Below are 18,378 nucleotides of genomic sequence, written 5' to 3'. Positions count from 1 at the left end.
ATGCCACAATGAGATCCAGGAAGGTATTTTGTGTGACTTCCTACATAAAAGTAGAAATGCAAATAAGCTAAATTAACATATTCACATTATATAAATGGAAAACTCAGGCACATGGAAACACGGTGACATAGCCAGAGACATGCTTCAAGCCAGTGATAAAAATATTCAGTTTTCCTACTCTTCTCTTATATTTTAACCATTAAGGAGAAAATGTGATATATTGGATGTTTTTGCAGAATATTTTTGAATGTCAAAATCACCATTGAAGTATACGTCTCCTTTATGTTTGTTATTATTTTGTTTTCTTTTCATATGTATTCTTTAAAAGGAAAATACATGATGTCTAGCAGAAAATCTTTTATTCTCTATTCATTCAGCAACAAAACAAAACAAAAAACAAAAAAAAATTTCTGAACTGCTCTTTTATGGAAATTGGGAAACAGTGGAATAGTTTCTAAAGCAACTTACTTTATCATGGGCCGGATCAAATGGCAAAAGTTTTTATTCACCTACGCATCTTACATTTTAATGATCCACATGTCACTCCCTAACTTCACCCACCCGTGTTTATGCATGCAGTTGACATTCTGGTACAATCAGTAAGGCACATGCAATTCAGAAGAGTTACAATATACTCTTTGTTTTTGTGGGTTTGGGTTTTTGGGGAAAAAGAAAGAGTAATTGCCCGTGTCAACTGATGTTCATTACACGGAATTGTTTAGCTATCTTAAAAAATCATTGATCTGCTTCTCCCCTGTGAAAATATTCAAAGTCTCAGTTCACAAAAGAGAAATCAGCATGTAAACAGCAGACAAGTAATCTGTGCTGCAAGGAGTGAGAGTGCGATGTTCTATGCAGCAAATATCAGAAGTGCTTGCTATGTTAAAAAAAAAAAAGAGAAATATTTAGTAAGGATGAGAAACATTATTATTGTTGCAGTCAGATGTGATTTTGGGGAACAATCTCTTGAAATGTAGGGAATTTTTCTCATACATTTGTATGTAGCATTTATGGTTGAAGATCCATGAGGGAGAATCTGGCATGAACTATTCCTCTTTCTCCTTAAGTTTGATAGCTTTATTTTGTATTTAAGGAGGATGTTACAAAAGGTAATTTGATGTCTCCCTCCTATTGGTACGGTCATGGTTTTAACTTTTGGATGACTCCCTTGAAATAGGAAGAAGGGAAATAAACCCTGTGGGTTTTTTTTTCCTAGGGAATATATAGTATTTAGATTTCATGGAGAGTGCCCATGGTACGCTGTGTGCACACAGCAAGTCAGAAGTGCAGTCGCCTCCACTGTGCATCAGGGTCCGTGCACTACAGATAACAAAGGAACCCTAAATCTGGGACTCCGGTCTCATCCACATGCTCTTATTATCATTTGCTGTTTGTATTGCAGATGCATGTAATAGATTGTACAATATGCTGTACAAACAGATTGGTAAAATGATCTTTGTCCCAAAACACTGGCAGCATAGATGAATGAGAAGGATTGAAAGCGTGCCTGCACTGAAAGCTGCACAGCCCAGACGCCAGAGTTTTGGGCCCGTGTCCTCAATAAAAAGGACTTTGTATATCTTTATTGAAGCAAAGTTCTGTTCTTGCTGACCTTACTATAAAAGGCTGAAATTTTAAATACATTTAAAAGCAAATAGCACAAAGATCATTAGAGAGTGAGTAGGAGAAGGGAATGTGCCTACTTCTCCATTTTTTTTCCTTTTTTTTCCCTTTCTTCTCATCTAAGAGCTCTTCTCCTACACTTGCCAAGTCGAGCATGTTAAAGGAGCAGACTTTCAAACTTTGGGTAGTTGCTCACAGTATTGGAACAATGCCCTAAAAAAAAGCTGAGGCTTTGATGACCTGACTCTGGGAGGCACTGCTCATGGAAACTCTGACGCTCTGGAAATGACAACAAGAGCAAGCCTGCAAACTTGGCTCTCACTCTCACTGGGCTACTCAAACAGGAAAATTTCTAATAATTAATGTCTTTTTCATCGTCCAAGGCATGTAAAGAGATCACCCACTTATGCCCTGTGTGGTTAAGGAAACCAAGAATTGCTCATCTTATTTGTTGAGGTAGCTAATGTGCATTTCAAAGTGCCTAGATGTTAGCTTGTGGGGAAAGGAGGCGTGAACATTAAGATTAATGCCAAAAAAAATATTTATTGAGGAATAGATTGCTTAGTGAATACAGATCATCTGCAGCTGGTAAAATAATTATATAAGCTTGTTTATATATTTTATTAAATCAATAAACTGTTTACATGAAAATAGAAGTGTCCAGACAACATTGTGCAAACAGCACTTTCAGAGGAGCTCTGCTTAGGGACGAGAAATGATTTTGCCATTTCAAAACACTTCTGTTTCTCGTTCTCGTAAAAGTGCTCTCTCACTAAGATTATTAAAGAAAACATTTTTCAACTCTGAAGTATTGCTGATATTTGGCAAAGGCTGTGGCCAGTAGTCTGAGTGATGGGGACTACTGAGCACTCATAATCTAAACAGCTTGTGTTGACTTTATGGTAAAAGCAATTTTATTTCCTAGTCAGGTCATGAAACTTCAACCCATGTGGTTTTCTGGGTTTGAGGTATGATGATACCTCAATGTGCTGGAAACCAGGGCTAAACATCCCTGGCTTTTTATGGATGAGCCACTGTGGCCTTGTCAAGAGAGGCGGGTCTCCTGATTCACCAAAGATCTCATTTTCCAGGATGCGAAGGTCTGTTTGGAAATCTAACTTAACAGAAAAAAAGACCTTCTAGTTCATCCAGCCTGCTGTCTGCCAAATCCACGCTTCTTTCATTTAGTGCATTCCCAAATGTTTTGTCCAATTTTATTTGGAAATGGACTGTGGGATACTGTTTCCAACTCCTCCCCTCCTCCAGGAGTTAATGTTTTATTATTGCACTATAAACACACACAGTCCTAATGGTTTTTTCAGTATTTTGATCCCCTCACTTTATTTTCTGTTGTGTAATCTATGTTCTGGGCTAGTACTGATGAATGTGAGGGATGCATTTTCTGTCATGTAAAATAGTACTGGGGATAATCTCTGCCTAAGATTTTGGCTGACCCCCTCATCAGGCTTAGCTCAAAAATTAATTTGTTATTACTCAGGTGCTATGCACCAAGATATATTGGCATAGAGGAAAGCCACATACTGTATGTTCTTTGGAAGGAAAAAAAGTGGTCATGTAATCACTGAGACAGTAAACAGTCATTTCCAATCTAGTAATATTTTATGTGAACTGGCACTGTGTGTTGTATATCATCCATCTTGCTAATCCTTGTTCCACATTGCCTCCCACTTGAGGCCAAGAACATTACAGCTGTGCCAGAGAGTGGGTGGAAAAATAGCCTTATTATCAACCTAAGTTGAAAACATAATGGCTTTTTGAATGTCTTCATTCACAGATGCAGTCATACTAAAATATTAATACCCTTAAGTACAGAGAAACAGAACTTTCATTTAAAATCCATTGTCCGTGTGTGTTGCAAAAGTGAAAGCCTTAAAAAAAGTGATATGAATGCCCTGTACCTTTTTGTTTTATATTTTATCTTGTAAATTCCAGCATTCTGTAATAAAGGAGCTAAAAGATTCTTCAGAGTAGGTTTTGAGCGCTGTTGCTGCCATCACTAGCACTGTCTTGTAGATGAAAGAAGAGTTTCTCCAGTCTTCTGTTTGTCTTAAAGCACAGGTAATAATCAAATGGATATTGAAACACAGATAATGGCTTTCTAGTACCGTGGTCAAACAGGGTTGCGTTGTTGGTATCAGTGTTTGTTTAAATCTCAGCCCCAGTGGAATCAGAAATATTCAAGATGCGTGTGTTTTCAGGCATCAACTATCAGGAAGAGTAGAGGAGAAAAATGCAAGCCTTACCTGGCTAATCTTCACAGCACCCCAGACGCTGTGATTTACAAGCAGAAATGAGGGACCTAGCAGTGAAAACTGAGTACATTTGCAACACAGCATCGCTGAAAAGCCACAAAAGAAGGAAATTATATTGTTGTTCAGCTGTAGTCGTAGTTTGCCCTTCCTGGGTCTCTAACTCATTTCTGTGTATATCTTCCGAGGTAAAATATGAATCTTCCACAAGCACCTTTAGGAGGTGTAAGAGTTGGTTTTTAATAGCATTCAGAAAAAAAAAAGTAATAAATCTTGATTGTACTAATTTATGACCAGCATGAAAAAGGTGTTCCTTTTAAAAAGCAAAAAAGGATTCAAACCTAAGTTGTATCAGGCCATGTGTTGTAAATCAGCCTAATTGTTTTAGAATTCAGAAGTGTTTCATCATTTTAAATTGGGCTTGTCTGATATTTAGTTCCACATTTTTGATAACTCTGCAGGACTAATCTGAAGCCTGCTGTTGCACATGAAAAGCTTTTTTTATCCTATCTTTTAAGACTGATGGAATGAGAGGAGGTTGACAAGTAATGGCTTAGTTATCTCTGTGTCAAAGCTTATAGTATCCATTATAGTAAAAACGCGCAATATACAGTTCCAGAAATAATTTTACTCTACCTTTCTTGCACACAAAATGCAAAGTGAGTGATGCTGGAGTCTGATAGATTATTTCAAATTGCCTGAAAATATGTTAATAAGGCTTAGCAGGAGCTAAAACATGATACGGGGTATGGGTCCCAATCTTCCCAGGACTTTCGCCCCAAGCACATCCTTATTACCTTGTCCCCCACCTCAAGTGGGAAAAGAAACTTCACATTTTTAGGACAACATTTTGCAGTTTCTCTGTTAACCCGCTGCACTCTGTGGATAAAAACAATTGATCTGCAGTAGGTGGGTTTTTTGTGTAAAGACCAAGCAATGCTTGTTCCCAGTAAGAACTGGTTGTTGCAAAGCTCATTGGACAGTCTAACCTCTAACCCACCATTCCTCAGTTCTCCTTCAGGAAAAGTTTGCATAGTTTTTCCTTAAGCTAGATATTTTAAGCAATAATAACATGTTGAATAAAAGACAAGGGCACACTGTAACATTTTCTGAAGGATGCTGCTACCAAAATATTATGATTGTTTAGATTGATTTTCATGTTAAATGGACACTGATAAAAAGAAAGAACTTTTTGCCAGAAAAGGAGCTGCAACTGAAGATGAAATACTGTACAAGGACTCCTTGGATTTTCTATTTATTTTATTTTTTTTCGCTTTCAGATAAGACTGAGGACTTTGTTCTAAAGGTCTATGAATTTTTTGGTAGCAAAGCACTGTTAAGCTGCACATCCGTGATATTTCGTTGGATGTGTTCCTGTGGCTGCCATGGTGACCTGCAGAGAATGCTGTACAGAATCATGATACTCCAAACGTGATTAGATACATTCAAGATGAGCACGCTATTGATGCCAGGGAACATGGAATAGTTTCATCTACTTTGCAGACAAGCTTCCCTCCTGCCACTTCCTGCTCAAGGCCACCTTTGACAGCCGCAGGAGCCAACACATAGCTGTTTAGGCACACGTTTTGTTCCTTTTCTCTATTTTTTCTTCTCCCTCTGATTAAGTTGCCAGTCATCCAGCTTTTTTCTCTTCTTGTCTTGATAAGTTGCCAATCATCTCATACAGCCTATACTTCTCTAGCCAAGTATTTCTCTTGTCATAACGTGGGAACAGGCTGCTGGAGATTTATTTTAAATCTTGATCTGATTAAATGCCACATCTTGATCTTTGGAGAGCCATAGGGCCTATATATCATGGTACTGTCTTTTTTGGACTACTCCGAACTGGTATTAATTAGAGGAATTGAGATGTGCCCCATAGGTCATCCAACAAACTCCCAGCACTCTCCTCCCTTAATAGATATTAAATATTGGTGAACAGATTTTTTTAATCGGTTTTCCGAGTCGTATATGGTGGGAGGTGTCCCTGCCCATGGCAGGAGGTTTGGAACTGGATGATCTTTGAAGTCCCTTCCAATCTAAACCATTTATGATTCTAAGATTCTATGATAGGACCAAGAAAGACACCATCAATTGTATGAAGGTTTCTGGTGGGATTAACGTATTTGTATGGTACCTGGGTTTTTACTGCTTAGCTCTGGTTAGCAAATCATTTATACAAAGATTGCATTATTTAAGAAGATTTTCAAGAAATAAATAGCAATGGGAAATTAAGCAAAGCTGAAAGTGTTTACTATGAAAGATGTCTTTAAAATTAATCTTTCTGAGATTGGAAATGAGTTTTCTGGGGAAATTGCGGGAAGCCTGATTCTGGGAACTCTGCAGATAGGACCAGATAAAACTTTGGAAGGATTACATGTGGAAGCACAATGCTGTCCTCTCTAGGAGGGGAGCTTAGCTGAATTTTCCTGCTTCTAACAGTTTTATTATTCTATTAAAACTGCTTTCCTAGGTTTGCAAGATAGCACTTTCACCCAGTATTTATACTTCATTAGCTTATTTTTCAATCACAAGGAAAAGACTGCATGAATCATCTTAGTTTTTCTCTCTCATTTTGGAAATATATGTATTACACGTCTGTTCTACATTTCCCTTTGTTGATTTTACATTAGTTAATCATCAGACAACAAAAAAAAAGAGTAATAATAAAAGACTGGGATAGCTGTCTGTTACGAGAGACATTTTTCTTGCACCTATGAGGCTGCCCAGGAAAGGTGAAATACAAGCTGTAATTCATCAGGATACTTTTTGCTTTTACACTGTTACTCTGTGCAAAACAAGGTGCCACACAAGGGACAAATGTGAGTCAGGCTGGGAAGCTATTGCAAGATACTTCTCAAATATCTTTGAGCTTCAGCTTTCTGAGCGTGGATCCCCCACACGAAGTGTGTTCTTCATTCTCATTGCTTGCGCTCATTAAGCATTGCCATTTATTTTTTGTGTGTCTGCACAAATATATGGCTTTATTACTAAAGTGGTTTGTTTATCTTTGCTGCTGCTGCATTTATTTTAGCACTCATCTAAACAATTAATTAGGGAAACACTTGAGTGCCGCATACACTTCTTCAGATACCACTCAGTTGTGTTTTTGTATTTCCAGGAGCATCAAGCATTTTAGAAAGCCCATCTTTTGCATTTTTTTCTAACCATGCCTTTTTTTTCCCCTTGTTTGAAGCATCCACAGGCAGAATATATTGCTTTGAAAGATCATGGACCCTACTGAGAGTTTAAAGCCAAGTAAAGATGATGCCTAAAGTTCAAAGGCTCTGTGGAGTTGCATCTTCATCTGCATAAAATTGTTTCAACCAAATAGAAAGACAGAAGAGTTGCAGGAATTTCTTCTATTTCTTTTTTATTATTATTATTTAAAAAAGCATAATTGGGGAGTAAATGTGTCACTGCCAAAAAGTTCAAGGAAAGCGACGCTCCTTGGATGAAACACTGCTTGAAGGTGTACACAGTGTAGGAAAGATTTGACATGTGCTGTGAACCTGTAAGAGTGAAACTGTGAATGCCTGGAAATCGATACAAGAGTCGTAAGGGTTTATAAAGTTGAATTCAAGAAAGAATTGAAAGTGTTTGACCGCATCTTGGGCAAACGGAGCAGGGATTATGACATATTCAGGCAATGATTTTAGACCCAGGTTTTAAAGATGGGGGAATATAACACATCTGAAGGAAAAAAAATTTCAAATAGATGAAAATTTGCTCCTTGAAAATAGTATGTATTCTGTAACAAATCATGGCCCAGAGTGGAGGCTTTGTCAGTTCTTTGACTGGCAAAGAACGGAGCCCCTATTAAGTGGCTTGGCCAAAGACAGTAAAATATGGGGTTGGGTAGTGTTAGGTATTGGGGGAAAATAGATCTTTGTCCTCTGAAGCTCAGGGCACTTTGAGACAATATTTCACCTAGAGTTTCTTTCCACGCTGCTTAAGTGCTCCTTAAGCCAGTTCGAATGTCTTGTATTGATTTCTTCCATTTCCTATAAGAAAACTTTTGAAGGAAGTGTGTCAGACTCTTGTTGGTTAGATGGAAGCAGCACTTGAAACTATTGTTTTGCTGTTACTCACATCAATATTACTGCAGTGTCTTTTTACTTCAGGTTTAGTTTGGTTTTTTGGTTTGATTTTTTTTAATGGCGTCTTCACAGTATTCCTTTGAGCTCAGGACTTTTTCTTCTTTCAGTTTTATAAGGAGAAGCGGGACATAGGGAGATTAAAGGCCAGATTTTTCAAAAGCATTTAGGCATCTAAAGATTCAGATGGGCCTTGAACATTATTTTCAGAAGAACTTTAACACCCTATTCCTAGAAATGAATTATCCAAGGTCACATTTAGAATCTCTTGCAAAATAGTATCCAAGTCTTCCAGGTGCAGGCAAGCCTTGAAACCAACCCATGCACCATCATTTTACCAAGTTTCTGGGTAAGGGTGAAGGTTGGGATTTTGTTGTTCATTTTTTAATGGGTTTTCATTAAGTGTCAGCAACAATGCTCTTTCCACCGTGTGCCTTCTTTTATAACTCCTTCTCCCCGGACCTCTTCCTCTTGTGCCTCTTTGTACTGCTAGGTCTGGCTTTTCCTATACTGACTTTAGAAGACACAAGCTCAGAGTTTTAGAGCTGTCAGAGCTGTGAGTGGATAGGTGGTCTTGTAATACTAAAGGAATGCACAGGATTTAAACAAAACTTCATCATTTCAGATAAAACAGGACTGGGTAAACTGGAACTTTAAAAAGGCATTAATATCAGCTTTTGAAATAAGGTGTGATGCGACATTCTTACTATCTTGCATGTCTGTGGCAATGTGGGTCAGGTAGAGATTTTAATGTCTCTGGTTCTCTTTCCAAAAGAAAGATTAATTACTGTGTTCTTGCTATGAAAAAATTCATCTTGTGTGTGAAATCTGCTAGTGAATGAGAGCTGGTTCCCGACTGATGAGTGCAACTATAAAAGAGTAATTTTACTGATGTCGTTGGCTAAAGTTAAATAAGCTTGAAATATATTTCTGAGGAAGTTAAGCTGTGTTAGTAGGGATTTTGTGGAAAAGCTACTTAGATTCCGTCGTTGCCATTTCACAGAACCACAGGCTAGATGAGGTTGGGAGGGACCTCAGGAGTTCATCTCATCCAACCACTGCTCAAAGTAGTTTGCTCAGGGTAGGATTTGAGATCCACAGATGGAGAGTCTAGAACCTCTCTGGGCAAACTATGCCAGTGTTTGATTACCCTTACAATAAAAATATTTTTCCTTACATTTAAATGGAATTTCTTGTATTTTAATTTGTGCCCTTGGCCTCTTGTCCTGTCAGGGAGCACCACTGATAGAGCTCCATCTTCTTTACTTCCTCCCCATCAGCTATTTATACGCTTTGATAAGGTCCTCCTAAGCCTTTTCATCTCTAGGTTAAACAGTCTCAGCTCTCTCAGCCTCTCCTCATGTGAGAGATACTCAAGTGCCTTCATTGTCTTCATGGCCATTTACTGGACTCCTTCTAGTATGTCTGTGTCTCTTTTCTACAAGGAAGCCCAAAACAGGACCCCAGATATGGCTCAGCAGGGCTGAGCCTAGGCTGCATCATTTAACCAGTGAAAGTAATTTCCAATGCAGAACACAGGCTTTTTTTATAGTGAAAGTATAGGTTTATAAATTTCAATTGACTCTCAAAGGTTTTAAAGGCGTAGTTTTATGATAAAGCTATGATATTCTGAGTATTTTTGACTACAGACTTGCCTTCTAGTTGAACTAGGACTCGAGTTGCTTCTCAAGAGTTGCAGTGCAATTAGAGTTTTCATCAGAGCAGTGGTCTGGAAGTCTTTTCAGGGAAAACTAGTCTTTAGTGATTTTTCTCAAGCATTCAAGTGAAAGAAAACTTAGAATGAAATCCAGGATTATGTGTGTGCTTGGAAGTTTGATTTGCTACTAGTGAACGTCAGGGTTGGAGACTGTAGGGCTTTTGAAATGTCGTTAGGGAAAGATCTGTCCCTGCCTACATTAATTTATGTAAACATGATCTTTGTAGTGTCTCTGTGAATTGAAATACAGTGTCATACCAGTTTTCTTCTCTAGGAATGGATTAATAAGGGAGGACATCTTAATTTTTCATTTCCTTTTCTTTAGCATTTGTGCTGTGAACCCTCTTTCTCTACTATATCCAAAGACACATTTAGCAGATAGGCAAAATTAGGAGTTAACATGTGCAGGAAACATGTTAATTCATTTCAAAACCAGGAACCTAAAATCAGTAATTGTTACCTGGCTAAGGCAAAAAAAGAAACAATGACAAGCTTCTAGGAAGAAAAGATCAAGGATTTGTATGAGGGGAGGATAAAGTGAATTAAAGATTAAGGAGAATTAGTGTAAGAATAAGAAGGGAAAAAAGAAAAGGAGAAGGGGAAATGAAGAGAAGAAGTGATTATTCACACTGTAGTTTCATTGACATATCCTGCCCAAATTCAAGATTTCTTTGTGATATGCCTACAATGACTCCTTTAGATTGCTTTCCAATTAAAATAAATATTTCTTGTTCCTCCAATAGTTTGGTTATATTCTTTTCTGTACTTTACAGATGAGAAGTAGAGTGACTTCCCATAGGAGACTCCTTACAGGACTAGAGATAGGAATACCGTCTCGCCACCCTTCCCCCTTCTGTCCTACTTACTTGGGAAATTTTGTTATTTACAAAAGCTCTGACAGACGGGTTTTGTTGTAAGCCATATATAATGATGTATAAGATCCCGATTATTCCCTACCACCAAGATCTAGAAATGTCAATGGACCAAACATGAACTTGACAAGAGGAGCTTAGCAGACGCTTTAATTTTCTCCCCGGAGTTGATTGACTGACAGTCTTCCATCTTAAAAAGCGATGATTCTCCCAAGGGATTTGCACTGGGTAGGCATTTGAAGGGGCTGGCTAGGCTGGTGGTGTTTCCGTCAACCTGCAGGTCAGAGTGTTGGCACAGTACTGATGTGCAAGTCCAATGCCACCAACAGCTCATCAATATCTCCACAGCACTTTCTGAGTTTATTATTGGAACATCTCTCATCTGCTAGTCAGCACAGACTGTTACAGCTCAGCTCAGGCAGTGACAGTTTCTTTAGGGACAGATTAGTTAGTAGTGACATGAAATTGTTGTGTTGCTATAAACCTGATTTGTATGTATTTATTTACCCTGTCACTACATATGTAATCCAATCTTGCATCTGCTTTTTTTCCCCTCGCCTTTATCAATATCTAGTGCTAACTTTAAATGAGTATTATCAAGCTGCAGATGTGGAAGTTGGCCCCTTTCTTCAAAAGTAAACCAGAAAGTCCTGACACGCTTCCCGGTCACTGTGCAAGCAGCAGGACAATTCAGGAATTGCTGAAAGCCGTCATTGTCCTATACAAAAAACTGTACATTGAAATTCTTCAGATACTTTAACAGCTATTAGCCATTTAAAACTGTTTAATGTAAGTGGCTTATTTCAGAGAGCAAGAAACGCCGATTCTGGCAATTTTGCCCTTGATATCTTTTCTATCTGTGTTGCACTTTAGTCAAAATTTACATAATAATGAGTAGGGAAATGTTGTGGCACACAAACCAGTGCATATTAGTTCTTAGTTGCTTTCCCAAAAGGCTTGAAAATGCAGCAGATTTAATCTAGGTCAAAAAAAGAAAAAAATTTAGGAAAAAAAAACCCCTCACTTCCATTTTGTAGGCAGAGGACATTTATAGAGAGCATTTGTATTCACAAGGGTATAGGAATGACAGAGTGCGACTCCTCCAAAAGAGCTCCCTGGTGCAGCTGAAGGCTGACAGCAAACTAGGACTTGTGGCCAATTAACAGAAAGGCCGTGATAACTTGCAAGGCATGGAGAGAAAAAATTGAGCTCCGTGGGATCATTTTTCACTGGCCATTTACAGGGCTGTTACTGGCCTGGAGCATTTGTGCTTTAATGCGACAGGGGCGGTTCAGGGCATGCTGGGGCTGGTGCATTGCCGCCTTGGATGCTATAACCAGGAGGAAAAGTAGAGCACAGGGTGGAATTTGGCACATTCCGGTTGTGAATCCTTCTCTTGTATGAGCCCCTGCCTACCTTCAGCTAACATATTAATATTAGAAGTGGCATTGCTGCAATATGTGCTGTCATTAGAGTGGCGATGCGGTTTCCTGGCTGGTGACAGGATTGGTAATACGGTTTCCATCAGGGTGCCAATTATATCAAACTATTAGCAAACCTGAGCTAATTGGGAGGTGCCATCGTTAAGGTTGATTTCTGCAGTATATGGCAATTCTATCAGGGATTGCTTCGGGAGTGAATCATTGCCATTGTACTCAAGTGACACCATATGCAATAGAGGAAGAGGATGGTGGAGATAAGAATCAAAATGCATCCCTTCCTTAGCACCTTCTTTTTCTGTTCAGCAGAATTTCAGAAATAGTTGGGGCTTTATTTCTGGAAAGATTTTTTTGCTTTCCTTTGTCAAGATTGTCTGTATTTACTATTCAGGCCATTTATTTTTTTTTTCTCTATTTTTCTTTCACATGGAATCACCCCAAATCTCTAAGAGTTGAAAGACCTCTCCTAATGCTAGACTGGTGTCTTCCATGCCGGTTAGCTAATTGCACTGAAGTCTGTAATACAGAAGAAATGCTGGACAAGGCTCACTGCACCAAAGTTAATGAATGTGAAAATGCTCGTTGCCCAGCCGTGCACCTGAACTCCTGTAGCAATAGGTCTTTTCCGTGGTTTTAGTGGAAAAGAATTCTTTATGTCTTCATTGCCTTTTGGAAAATGACAGTGTAGCGGTGGGTTTGGTTGCAAATCAAACTGTTCAGGCAGTTGTTTGTGATTTATGGAACAGGTAATTTAGCATTCAGGTAAACAGCTGGAATGCAAAAGACCCTTTAAAAAGGGCAACCCTGTTAAATTGCAGTGTAATGTTTAAATTTTGGTAGTAGAAGATTGAATGTGGAAATCAGGAAGGGAGCATTTGGAGGGATAAAGAAGAAGAAATTCTCCTTAACTTAAACTAGCTTGAACTGTGCTGGATCGACAAGAAGCTACTGTCCCCATTGAGATTCTAAGCTTGTATGAAGCCAGCACCTGTTCTGCTTGCAAATGCACACACAAAAGTGAGCTTCATTCACAGAAAGAAAGAAACATAGCGGGACTTCACTCATTTAGCCTTCCAGGGCCTTCAGTCGCTTGATCTGTCAGCCTCTTAGAATTCAAACGCTGCCTTTAAAGGAATTTTCAATTCACAACATGATGACTTTGTTGATGTCCTGAATGTGAATGTATTTTGAATTGAATTTGTCTGCCAGGATTCCATTACTTGCTAAAAGAATGCAGAGTTCAATCATCAGATAATCATTATAGCTGTTTTGAAGTGTTTATTTTATTAGTCTAGAAGGTAAAGCAAATTTCATACTTTTAAGTTGTTGCAGGTTTTGCAGGCGCACCGATAAGCTCTTGTATTTCTATACGCAACGGTTAGGGTTCAGATACTGGCAGCAGGTGATAATATGCACAATGCAGGAGAGATCCAAACTGACAAATTTTGACAGTTGAAAACTGTAGAAACTCATAAATCAGACCAACTAATATTAGGGGGGGGTGGGTTTATCCTATATATTTTCTCTTATAATTCCCGAAAGTTGAATTTTCAGACCTGGGGATTTGCAGCACATTTTTCTTCAAGCCAACCAAAACCTCAAGAGCATCTCATAGCACACCGTGTTTTAATTCCTGTCCACATCCAAGAGTTATTTTCTCATATTTATATTATGTGTCATTCCTATAAATTTAACCTAGGAACCGTATATTCAGTTGAGGCAGTTGTAAGAGATGTTTTCACACCCGAAGCAAGATGGAGGTTGCCGTATCCATTCAAGCATGAAATCCTGGCTGAGAGATTAAGCCTCTTACACAGATCCCAGTGTCGTTAAATGCCAGTGAGGACTGTGTAAGCCACAGCTCCGAGTGAGGAGAGGTTCCTTTTGTTAGTTGTTCAAAATTAGGAATGTAAACAGCTCTCACAGAGTAATTAGTCTGTGCTTGAATTGGAAGAAAGTGATAAAAATAATGACACAAAGAAGCTCCTAACAATGTTGTCTTACAGCTGTATCTTGCAGCCTAACAAAGCCATGTTTGCTCTGCTGGGTGGATGGAGGCAAGCATTCCACAGGTGGCTAATTTGGGTTCTAGAGCAGAAGTCACACAGGACAAGAAGTCTCATTGCCAGAGGCCACTTACAGCTCTTTGAGAAAATCCACTTGCTCATAGAAGGGCATTTGAAGTTTCATGGTGAAAACTCTGCAATATGTCATAACTCTACAGTGTGCACAAATGTCCTTCAGATACCCAAAGTTGTTGCTAGTGGAAGTTAATGGGTGCAGTGGTATGGAAGTCCTCACCATTTGCTCTTTTTTGCCCATCCCTACCATCTAAACAGCTGCTTTAGTGAAGCCATGGCTGCATGATCCCTGCTTAATCTTGATGCCATCTTTGACAGGGACTCAAGTAAAGCTGTTTCTAGCCATACACAAAGCTGTTTGCTCCTGTCAGTGTCCTGCTAAACAGGTTTGTGTGGAAATTAAATAAATAAAATCTCTACCACCGGTGCTAATTGGTGCCTTTGGCAGCCTGAGCAGGGGCTTGTGAATTGAATGTGTCATGAAGAATTGAATGTGTCAACTGTCTCCCAATGGCTGGGACCTTGAGGTCTTTTTCTGGCACTAAATTTCCTTTCAAAAGAAAAAAAAAAGAGGAAAAAAAAAGAAGTAGAGAGGGAACACAAGCTGAAATAAGAGATCTTTTCCCTTTTTTTAATGAGGTGTTGAATTTGAGCATTGTAGTGTCCACGCTGCAGCATTTTCTCATCAAGTGCTTTGAGAGGTATGGCTGGTTTCTGCCTTTGTTTCTCAATCATCCCATTCATTGCTATCAGACACTGTGCAGCATGGGGTGACAGGTTTTGTTCAGTCTGTTCAAGCATCTGGCAGGATAGCCATGATGTTGTTGCTGATGTCCTTAAGGGACTGTAGGGATCTGTATGATTCATTGAGTGTTTTTTTCCTAGGTAAAAAGAAGAAATGTCTTATGTTGTAGTAAATACAGTCCCAAGTAGAGCACAACCAGCTTACCAAAATGCAGGAGATTTGGAAGCACTGACTGCTAGCACAAGCTCCTGTTCCTTTGGTCAAGAAGATACTGGCCAACATGGAGTTAAACTAGGCTGTGTTTCATGCTGTTGAGGATATGCAGAACCATGTCCACAAGCCAATTCGCCTCTGAAGTTGTCCTGAATAGGAGGGGAAAAGGTTATCACTGTCAGGCTTTGAGTAATTTAGATGTCAGAAAAGTTTAGTTGTGGTTCAAGCTGCTGTCAAACCAAGATTATGTGGGCAGGGACTGGAGAGAGGAGGGTTGGTTTGTTGGTGTTGGGTTTTTTTTTTCTTTTAGTAGGAAATGTACTTTTTCTTTTCCAGAGGTACCACTGTTTTGTCTTTGGTAATATTACATTTTCTTAGGGAAGTGGAGGAAAGAAGGCCATTCCCTTGTTGTCTTTCAGCAGGAGTTGGTCACCAGCCCTAAAGCACAGATTAGCCCTGTCCTCTTACATAGGTGTCTATCTATCCAAAATTTCTGCAGAAAGGGCCAGATTTGGTACCTTGTCCTATAGGATGTGGTACTGAACCAAGGGGAATATATACTGAAGGCGTCTTCAAAGTCATCTCGTTGGAGCTGCAATGGTTTGTGTAACTTAGCAGTGAGCACCTCTGGAAAAGTCCATAGGTGGAGCTATGGTGTTTCCTTCAGGACCATGTGCACTTTTGCCTTTTTTGTTCACCTGGTTTTCCTTATTTTCTTTTTTCTTTACTCCAGCCCTGATGTCTTTTGCAGATAGCTTCAGAAACAGGTGTCCACCATTGGTGCCCATGCTCTCCTCAAACCACAGCAAAACACCTCCTGGTCTGTTGTGGTTTTTAAAGAATATATGAGCAAAATTAGTGCACAGAAAGATTTTATCCATGAACTTTTTCAGATGTGTCCATCTGTAAACTTAAAAGGGTCAACTTTTGTCAAGGTCCAATGACCTGCCTGAAATGTCTGCATGTTTCCCATTATGCTGCTGTTTTCTCCCAGTCCTAATTCATAGAAGCATTTTTCTCTCCTGAACTACTACTTTCTAAAAACGACTAGTTAAAGGGTATTTCACAGCATATTCATCTTTCAAGTGCAGTTCTTTCAAGTAGTGCCAAGACTGATAAACCAATAGATTGCAGACTACTTCTTATCAGAATAAGCACACAGAGCTGAAATCTAAAATAAAACTTTTTGGATCCATGGTAAAGGACATGGCAATTACAACGTCATGACTACAGCTTGATATTTTCTCCTCTGAATCATCTCTCCTGGTTAAAAAGCTTTATATTAAAAAGCTAATAAACCAAATACAGAGACAATAGTAGAAGATAAACTGAAACTGGATGGCAGATTAGAGAAAACATTGCAGTACTTTCTCAAAGTCACACTATGAAATGCCACAAACCTATTCTTGTTTCCCATTTTAATTCTGGAGTAAAACTGTTCAAATTTTTCAGGATTTTCTAGTGAAACAGAAGATTTAGAAATGCTCATAGGAAGCACAAAGTGGCTGTCTGTAATAATACCTGCTGAACAATGTTCAGCTCACTGAAATAATTATTAAACTTTCTCTCTTGTAAGCTGTGAAATTTTAAGGAACCTCTTGGTAGTATGAAAAGGGTTTCTCCCAGCTGCATTAAGTCTGCATTACCTGCCGCCCTTGTATTGTATTGCCTACAAGTGCTTTTCTGTGTTACGGATAAACTCGCTGTATTCCAGCTGGCAATACATTATTACCTTTGCTTGTTATAAAGTTAATGGTCGTCGCTGGCCTGGCTGTGAAACCAGAGGGAGTGTTCACAGTGTAGTGCACAGCTTGAGCTGAGCAAGAGGCAGCAGAGAGGGAGTTCTGGATTCAGCCCTGCCTTCCAAGGCGTGGTACTGGCCACTCCACACTATTACTTAAAATGTGCTGGTTGTGTTCTCCTGTTCATGCTTTCCCCAAGGTCTCCTTTGCTGTTACAGGGATGCTGTGAGGTTGAACAAAAGCAGGCATAATAGGTGGGATGTGATATTTCGCCTTGGTCAACATTAGGGAGTGGTGCAAGCAACAGATTTGCTCACTGCCCGAAGCACAGATTATTTTATCTGTGTCACGCTCCAAAGGAATACTGGGGCTTGAGAGACAGGGTTTCTTCTGCTTCCTCTTTGGTTTTGACAGTTCTCTGGAGTTGCAACAAATCTCTGTCTGTGATTAGGAGATTAGGGTTATTTTCTGATTCATCAGTAACATCTGCATCATGCTATTTGATATGAAGTAGGTTTTTGCTTTAGTAGCCACTTCTGCCTCCCAGCCAGCATTGCCCAGCTTGTTTTCTCCATGTTTCCCCCTAGCAGCTGGGTCACTGAGCAGCCACAGAGCTCTATAGGAATTTTGGTGTCTCTTCTTAATGTGACATGGCCCCACTGCAAGGGCTGCCTGTGTCCACAGGACAAGGACTGCATTCAGACTCACCCTATTTCCCTTATGGACAGAGGAGCAACGTATTAGTCTCTAAAGTTGTGCCTAGATCACTTGATTTACCGTGCTGGGTGGGACCTGTTTAAGCGTAAACTTTCCTTGTGTCTGTACCTGCAATCTTGTGTTATGCACATAAGTACATAAGTGATGCTCTCAAAATGGTTTCCCTCCTGCTGGAAGTAAAGTTGAAGTCACAAGCTGTGTTATTGTGTTGAGCATCCCACCTGCAACGTGAATGCAAGGTCCTCCCACAGTAAGATCTCCACACGTGCCCTCTGCATCCCTGGGAGCAGACTTCATTGCTGTGGGACCTTACAGATCTCAGTGAGGCAAATCTCAGTCCCTGTTTCTTTGTCTCACACCTATCATGTTATAGCTGTCGTCTGAGGATCTGCCTGTGAGCCCTGACCTCACCCTGGGGCAGGTGTTGAGCTGCTTGGGTTGCGTGTGCTGCAGGAAGAGTTACTTTCCGTGTTTGCAATGCAGAAAGTGGCAACCACCTATGTGTGGCCCCACAGACCAAACTTGGACCTTGCTGCCAAAGGGATGAACAAGGGATTAAGGCAACTAAAACTATCTGCTTTACTGAAGGTTAGACAGATGCAGCCTCGCTCAGTGCTGCCAAACATCAGCAGCCTGCACTATCCCATCAGCAGTAAATTCTCCCATAGCATAACTTCCTTCTTGCAATCAAACGAGTCTTCTACCTCCAGTCCTATCTAGTTTCAAATGATGGGAAGCAAACCTTAGCTCTTACATGTAAGGTCCTGCTTTAACCTGATTTTCTGCCTGTGATGCAACAATGAATTCCTGCTGCTTCAGCTTGCCATGTTATTTGTATTCAAAGTATAATGGGGAGCCTTCA

General features: G+C 39.6%; 1 protein-coding gene across 16 annotated transcripts in view; it reads left to right on the top strand.

Moving 5' to 3' along the window:
- The window catches only part of CELF2 (CUGBP Elav-like family member 2), a 549,079-nt gene that overhangs the window by 432,089 nt on the left and 98,612 nt on the right, over positions 1-18,378 (top strand). The gene's annotated exons all lie outside the window — the stretch shown is intronic.

The sequence above is a fragment of the Cuculus canorus genome, chromosome 1 (assembly GCF_017976375.1).
Source record: "Cuculus canorus isolate bCucCan1 chromosome 1, bCucCan1.pri, whole genome shotgun sequence".
NCBI classification, from domain to species: domain Eukaryota; kingdom Metazoa; phylum Chordata; class Aves; order Cuculiformes; family Cuculidae; genus Cuculus; species Cuculus canorus.
Note: the sequence above shows the minus strand (reverse complement) of the source record. Positions and strands in the feature narration are given on the sequence as shown.